The sequence below is a fragment of the Felis catus genome, chromosome B2, assembly GCF_018350175.1.
Source record: "Felis catus isolate Fca126 chromosome B2, F.catus_Fca126_mat1.0, whole genome shotgun sequence".
Taxonomy (NCBI): Eukaryota; Metazoa; Chordata; class Mammalia; order Carnivora; family Felidae; genus Felis; species Felis catus.
The window spans coordinates 114,547,802-114,555,523 of NC_058372.1; positions in this window are offsets into that span (position 1 = coordinate 114,547,802).

Genomic DNA, 7,722 nt, shown 5'->3' on the forward strand with positions numbered 1-7,722 from the left:
CTAGGATTATGACCAGAGCTGAAATCAAGAGTCGATGCTCAACCAATTGAGCCACCCAGGTGCTCCTCCCACTGCCCCCCCTTTTTTTAAAGAGGAGAACAGTGATTTTTCTATTGGGTGACATAGTCAGCTCATGATGACCTGACTCTCCTCCTTGCCTCCAGTCTTCTGCTGGGGATCTCCTTGGTTGAACCAATTAAATCCAGAGGACGATGGAAGTATTTGATGTGATCCACTCAAGCCTGCTTCTCCTGGTTGGAGAGCAAATTCAAAGTAGTCAAATATGAGATTCAGCACAGAGTAAAATAAGTCAGACAGAGCAAGAAAAATACCATATGATTTCATTTGTACATGGAATCTAAAAAAAAAAAAAAACAAACGAAACAGAAATTGAGTCATAAATAGAACAAACTTGGTTGAAAGAAGGGGGTAAAATGGGAAAATAGGCAAAAAAGGTGAAGGGGATTGGGAGGTATAAACTTCTATATATAAAATAAATAAGTCACCAGAATGAAAAGTACAATATTGAGAATATAGTCAATGATATTGTAAAAGTTTTGTATGGTACAGATGGTAACTACACTTTATCATAGTGAGCACTTCGTCATGTATGTAATTGTCAAATTACTAATGCTGTACACCTGAAACTAATCAAATGTCATATGCCAGCTATACTTTAATGAAAATAAAAGGGGTATGTTGGGAATGCAAGCTGGTGCAGCCACTCTGGAAAACAGTATGGAGGTGCCTCAAAAAACTAAAAATAGAACTACCCTATGACCCAGCAATTGCACTACTAGGCATTTATCCAAGGGATACAGGTGTGCTGTTTCGAAGGGACACATGCACCCCCATGTTTATAGCAGCACTATCAACAATAGCCAAAGTATGGAAAGAGTCCAAATGCCCATCGATGGATGAATGGGTAAAGAAGATGTGGTATATGTATACAATGGAGTATTACTCGGCAATCCAAAAGAATGAAATCTTGCCATTTGCAACTACGTGGATGGAACTGGAGGGTACTATGCTAAGTGAAATTGGTCAGTCAGAGAAAGACAAAAATCATATGACTTCACTCATATGAGGACTTTAAGAGACCAAACAGATGAACATAAGGGAAGGGAATCAAAAATAATATAAAAACAGGGAGGGGGACAAAACAAAAGAGACTCATAAATATGGAGAACAAACTGAGGTTTGCTGGAGGGGTTTTGGGAGGGGGGATGGGCTAAATGGGTAAGGGGCACTAAGGAATCTACTCCTGAAATCATTGTTGCACTATATGCTAATTTGGATGTAAATTTTAAAAAATAAAAAACAAAACAAGTTAAAATTAAAAAAATAATAAATAAATAAAAAAGATATGCAGCAAATAAGCAACAATATGATCAAGAACTCAAAGATTTTAAAATTACTGTTTCTCACAAACTCATATTTTTCATATGTGATAGAAATCTTAAAATTTCCGTTTTCAGAAAAAGCATACATTTTGAGATATTACTTTCAACACTGGTAATGAATTTTCTCTATTGTCATTTTCATTGGAATTGCACATTAATCAATTGAAAAGATTATAATTTTATGATATTAATTTTACCTTTACATTAACTTAGTACATCTTTTTATTTAATTAGATTGTCTTTCTGAATATGAATAATTTTTTGTTTTCCCAAAAAGCTTATACATGCTTTATTAGATTTGTTCCTAAGTATTTGATATTTTTATGCTATTATTAAAAGTGTGTTCTTTTTAAGCATATTTTAAAAACGTTTTTATTTAAATTCCAGTTAGTTAATGTACCGTGTAATTTTGGTTTCTGGTGTATATAATAGTGATTCAACACTTCCATACAACACTCAGTGCTCATCACAAGTACACTCCTTAATGCCTATGACCCATTTAACCCAACCCTCCATCTACCTCCTTTCTGGTAACAATCAGTTTATTCTCTCTAGTTAAGAGTCTATTTCTTGATTTGCCACTCTCTCCTTCCCCCGCATCGTGCCCTTTGCTAATATGTTTTGTTTCTTAAATTTCACATATGAGTGAAATCATATGGTATTTGCCTTTCTCTGACCGACTTATTTCACTTAACATAATACTCCCTAGCTCCATCTATAAGCACATTTTAAAATTGTGTGTTGTTAGTGTATAGAATAGCAATAAACTTTTGTATAATAACCTTATATGCACACGTCTTGCTGTATTCTTCTATCATTTCCATTTTTTATTAGATGATTATATTATGTAAAAATAATGAATACAATTTTCTTCTTTCCAATCCTTTTGCCTTAAATTTATTTTTTTTTCATCTTATTATACTGGTTAGGACTTCTGGTACAATATTGAATAAAAATAGTGATGATGGAATATTACTAAATTTGGAATAAATGAGAACATTCTCATCTTGATATAGTGTATCCACAAAAAATTATCTCACTGAATGGTGAGATCATGACCCGAGCCGAAGTTGGAAACTTAAATGACTGAGCCACCCAGGTGCCTCAATAGAAAATATTATTTAAAAAGATATGTATCATTATACCTACAAAATAGGTAATATGTATCTCAATACACCAAATAAGAAATGCATACCTTTTTAAAGAAAATGATGAACTCTTATTCAGAAAAATTATATTAGGCCTATGTCAACTAATAGATTGATATTCACAAATGTTAATAGGAGGACTCAGTATCTTAAACATTTTTATAATGAATTAATAGAGAATTAATAGTTCAGAGAATGCCACTCAAAATCCCACAATTTGCTTTTTGAATTATAGCAGTTTGATTTTTGTATGTGAAGTGTGAGGGTCAAGAATAACCATGATACAGGGGCGCCTGGGTGGCTCCGTCGGTTAAGCATCCAATTTCAGCTCAGGTCTTGATCTCATGGTCCATGATTTCGAGCCCCACTTCCAGCTCTGTGCCGACAGCTCAGAGCCTGGAGCCTCCTTCGGATTCTGTATCTCCCTCTCTCTCTGCCCCTTCCCAATCTATGCACTCCCTCAAAAATAAATAAACATTTGAAAAAAAGAGAATAACCATGATTCAAAGTGAGTTAACATCCCTTATGAGATATTGATATTTAAACTTTATTTTTTAATGTTCATCCATTTTTGAGTGAGAGAGAGATATGCAGCTTATTTGCTGCATATCTATCTATCTATCTATCTATCTATTTATTTATTTATTTATTTTAACTTGTTTTGCTTTTTATTTTTTAAAATTTACATCCAAATTAGCATATAGTGCAACAATGATTTCAGGAGTAGATTCCTTAGTGCCTCTTACCCATTTAGCCCATCCCCCCTCCCAAAACCCCTCCAGCAAACCTCAGTTTGTTCTCCATATTTATGAGTCTCTTTTGTTTTGTCCCCCTCCCTGTTTTTATATTATTTTTGATTCCCTTCCCTTATGTTCATCTGTTTGGTCTCTTAAAGTCCTCATATGAGTGAAGTCATATGATTTTTGTCTTTCTCTGACTGACCAATTTCACTTAGCATAGTACCCTCCAGTTCCATCCACGTGGTTGCAAATGGCAAGATTTCATTCTTTTGGATTGCCGAGTAATACTCCATTGTATACATATACCACATCTTCTTTACCCATTCATCCATCGATGGGCATTTGGACTCTTTCCATACTTTGGCTATTGTTGATAGTGCTGCTATAAACATGGGGGTGCATGTGTCCCTTCGAAACAGCACACCTGTATCCCTTGGATAAATGCCTAGTAGTGCAATTGCTGGGTCATAGGGTAGTTCTATTTTTAGTTTTTTGAGGCACCTCCATACTGTTTTCCAGAGTGGCTGCACTAGTTTGCATTCCCACCAACAATGCAAAAGAGATCCTCTTTCTCCAAATCCTTGCCAACATCTGTTGTTGCCTGAATTGTTAATGTCAGCCATTCTGACAGGTGTAAGATGGTATCTCATTGTGGTCTTGATTTGTATTTCCCTGATGATGAGTGATGTTGAGCATTTTTTCATGTGTCGGTTGGCCATCTGGATGTCTTCTTTGGAGAAGTGTCTATTCATGTCTTTTGCTGATTTCTTCACTGGATAATTTGTTTTTCGGGTGTTGAGTTTGATAAGTTCTTTACAGATTTTGGATACTAACCCTTAATCTGATATGTGGTTTGCAAATATCTTCTCCCATTCTGTCGGTTACCTTTTAGTTTTGCTGATTGTTTCCTTCACTGTGCAGAAGCTTTTATTTTGATGATGTCCCAGTAGTTCCTTTTTTGATTTTGTTTCCCTTGCCTCTGGAGACATGTTGAGTAAGAAGTTGCTGTGGCCAAGATCAAAGAGGTTTTTGCCTGCTTTCTCCTCAAGGATTTTGATGGCTTCCTGTCTTACATTGCGGTCTTTCATCCATTTTGAGTTTATTTTTGTGTATGGTGTAAGAAAGCGGTCCAGGTTCATTCTTCTGCATGTCACTGTCCAGTTTTCCCAGCACCACTTGCTGAAAAGACTATCTTTATTCCATTCGATATTCTTTCCTGCTTTTTCAAAGAATAATTGGCCATAAATTTGTGGGTTCATTTCTGGGTTCTCTATTCTGTTCCATTGATCTGAATGTCTGTTCTTGTGCCAGTACCATACTGTCTTGATGATGACAGCTTTGCAATATAGCTTGAAGTCTGGGATTGTGATGCCTCCAGCTTTGGTTTTCTTTTTCCAAATTGCTTTGGTTATTCTGGGCCTTTTCTGGTTCCATACAAATTTTAGGATTGTTTGTTCTAGCTCCGAGAAGAATGCTGGTGTTATTTTATAGGTATTGCATAGAATAGGTAGATTGCCTTGGGTAGTATTGACATTTTAGCAATATTTGTTCTTCCTACCCAGGGCCATGGAATCTTTTTGCATTTCTTTGTGTCTTCTTCAATTTCTTTGATAAGCTTTCTATAGTTTTCAGTGTATAGATTTTTCACCTCGTTGGTTATATTTATTCCTAGGTATTTTATGCTTTTTGGTGCAACTGAAAATGGATTGATTCCTGGATTTCTCTTTCTCTTGCTTCATTGTTGGTGTATAGGAATGAAACCGATTTCTGTGCATTGATTTTATATCCTGCAACTTTGCTGAATTCATGAATCAGTTCTAGCAGATTTTTGGTGGAATCTTTTGGTTTTCCATATAGAGTATCATGTCCTCTGCAAAGAGTGAAAGTTTGACCTCCTCCTGGCTGATTTGGATGCCTTTTATTTCTTTGTGGTCTGATTGCTGAGGCTAAGACTTCCAATACTATGTTGAATAACAGTGGCAAGAGTGGACATCCCTGTCTTGTTCCTGACCTTAGGGGGAAAGCTTTCAGTTTTTCCCCATTGAGGATGATATTAGCATTGGGTCGTTCATATATGGCTTTTATGATCTCGAAGTATGATCCTTCTATCCCTACTTTCTTGAGGGTTTTTATCAAGAAAGGATGCTGTATTTTGTCAAATGCTTTCTCTGCATCTATTGAGAGGATCATATGATTCTTGTCCTTTCTTTTATTGATGTGATGAATCAAGTTAATTGTTTTGTGGATATTGAACCAGCCCTGCATCCCAGGTATAAATCCCACTTGGTAGTCGTGAATAACTTTTTTAATGTATTTTTGGATCTGTTGGCTAATATCTTGTTGAGGATTTTTGCATCCATGTTCATCAGGGAAATTGGTCTATACTTCTCCTTTTTTGTGGGGTCTCTGTGTGGTTTTGGAATCAAGGTAATGCTGGCTAGAAAGAGTTTGGAAGTTTTCCTTCCATTTCTATTTTTTGGACTAGCTTCAAGAGAATAGGTGTTAACTCTTCCTTAAATGTTTGGTAGAATTCCCCTGGAAAGCCATCTGGTCCTGGGCTCTTGTTTTTTTGGCAGATTTTTGATTACTAATTCAATTTCCTTACTGGTTATGGGCCTGTTCAAATTTTCTATTTCTTCCTGTTTCAATTTTGGTAGTGTGTATGTTTCTAGGAAGTTGTCTATTTCTTCCAGATTGCCCATTTTATTGTCATATAATTGCTCATAATATTCTCTTATTATTGTTTTTATTTCTGTTGTGTTGGTTGTGATCTCTCCTCTTTCATTCTTGATTTTACTTATTTGGGTCCTTTCCTTTTTCTTCTTGATCAAACTGGCTAGTGGTTTATCAATTTTGTTAATTCTTTCAAAGAACCAGCTTCTGGTTTCATTGATTTGTTCTGTATTTTTTGGTTTTGATAGCATTAATTTCTGCTCTAATCTTTATTATTTCCTGTCTTCTGCTGGTTTTGGGTTTTATTTGTTGTTCTTTTTCCAGTTCCTTAAGGTGTAAGGTTAGGTTTGTATCTGCGATCTTTCTTCCTTCTTTAGGAAGGCCTGGATTGCTATATACTTTCCTCTTATGACCGTCTTTCCTGCGTCCCAGAATTTTGGGGTGTGGTGTTATCATTTTCATTGACTTCCACACACTTTTTAATTTCCTCTTTAACTGCTTGGTTAGCCCATTCATTCTTTAGTAGGGTGTTCTTCAGTCTCCAAGTATTTGTTACCTTTCCAAATTTTTTCTTGTGGTTGATTTCAAGTTTCATAGTGTTGTGGTCTGAAAATATGCACGGTATGATCTTGATCGTTTTGTACTTACTTAGGGCTGATTTGTGTCCCACTATAGGGTCTCTTCTGGAGAACGTTCCATGTGCACTGGAGAAGAATGTATATTCTGCTGCTTTAGGATGAAATGTTCTGAATATATCTGTTCAGTCCATCTGGGCCAGTGTGTCATTCAAAGCCATTGTTTCCTTGTTGAGTTTTTGATTAGATGATCTGTCCATTGCTGTGAGTGGGGTGTTGAAGTCTCCTACTATTATGGTATTACTATTGATGAGTTTCTTTATGTTTGTGACTAGTTGATTTATATATTTGGGTTCTCCCACATTTGGCACATAAATGTTTACAATTGTTAGGTCTTCTTCGTGGATAGACCCCTTGATTATGATATAATGCCCCTCTGAATCTCTTGATACGGTCTTTATTTTAAAGTCTAGATTGTCTGATATAAGTATGGGTACTCTGGCTTTCTTTTGTTGACCATTAGCATGATAGATGGTTCTCCATCCCCTTATTTTAAATCTGAAGGTGTCTTTAGGTCTAAAGTGGGTCTCTTGTAAACATCATATAGATGGATCTTGTTTTCTTATCCATTCTGTCACCCTATGTCTTTTGATTGGCGCATTTTATCCATTGATGTTTAGAGTGAGTACTGTAAGATATGAATTTATTGCCATTATGATGCTTGCAGAATTGGAGTTTCTGGTGGTGTTCTCTGGTCCTTTTTAATCTTTGCTGCTTTTATACTATATATATATATATATATATATATATATATATATATATCATCTTTTCTCTGCTAAGAGAGTCCCCCTTAAAATTTCTTGCAGGGCTGGTTTAGTGGTCAGAAACTCCTTTAATTTTTGTTTGTCTGGGAAACTTTTTATCTCTCCTTCTATTTTGATTTTTTTTCAACGTTTTTTATTTATTTTTGGGACAGAGAAAGAGCATGAACGGGGGAGGGGCAGAGAGAGAGGGAGACACAGCATCGGAAACAGGCTCCAGGCTCCGAGCCATCAGCCCAGAGCCTGACGCGGGGCTCGAACTCACAGACCGCGAGATCGTGACCTGGCTGAAGTCGGATGCTTAACCGACTGTGCCACCCAGGGGCCCCTCTCCTTCTATTTTGAATGACAGCCTTGCTGGA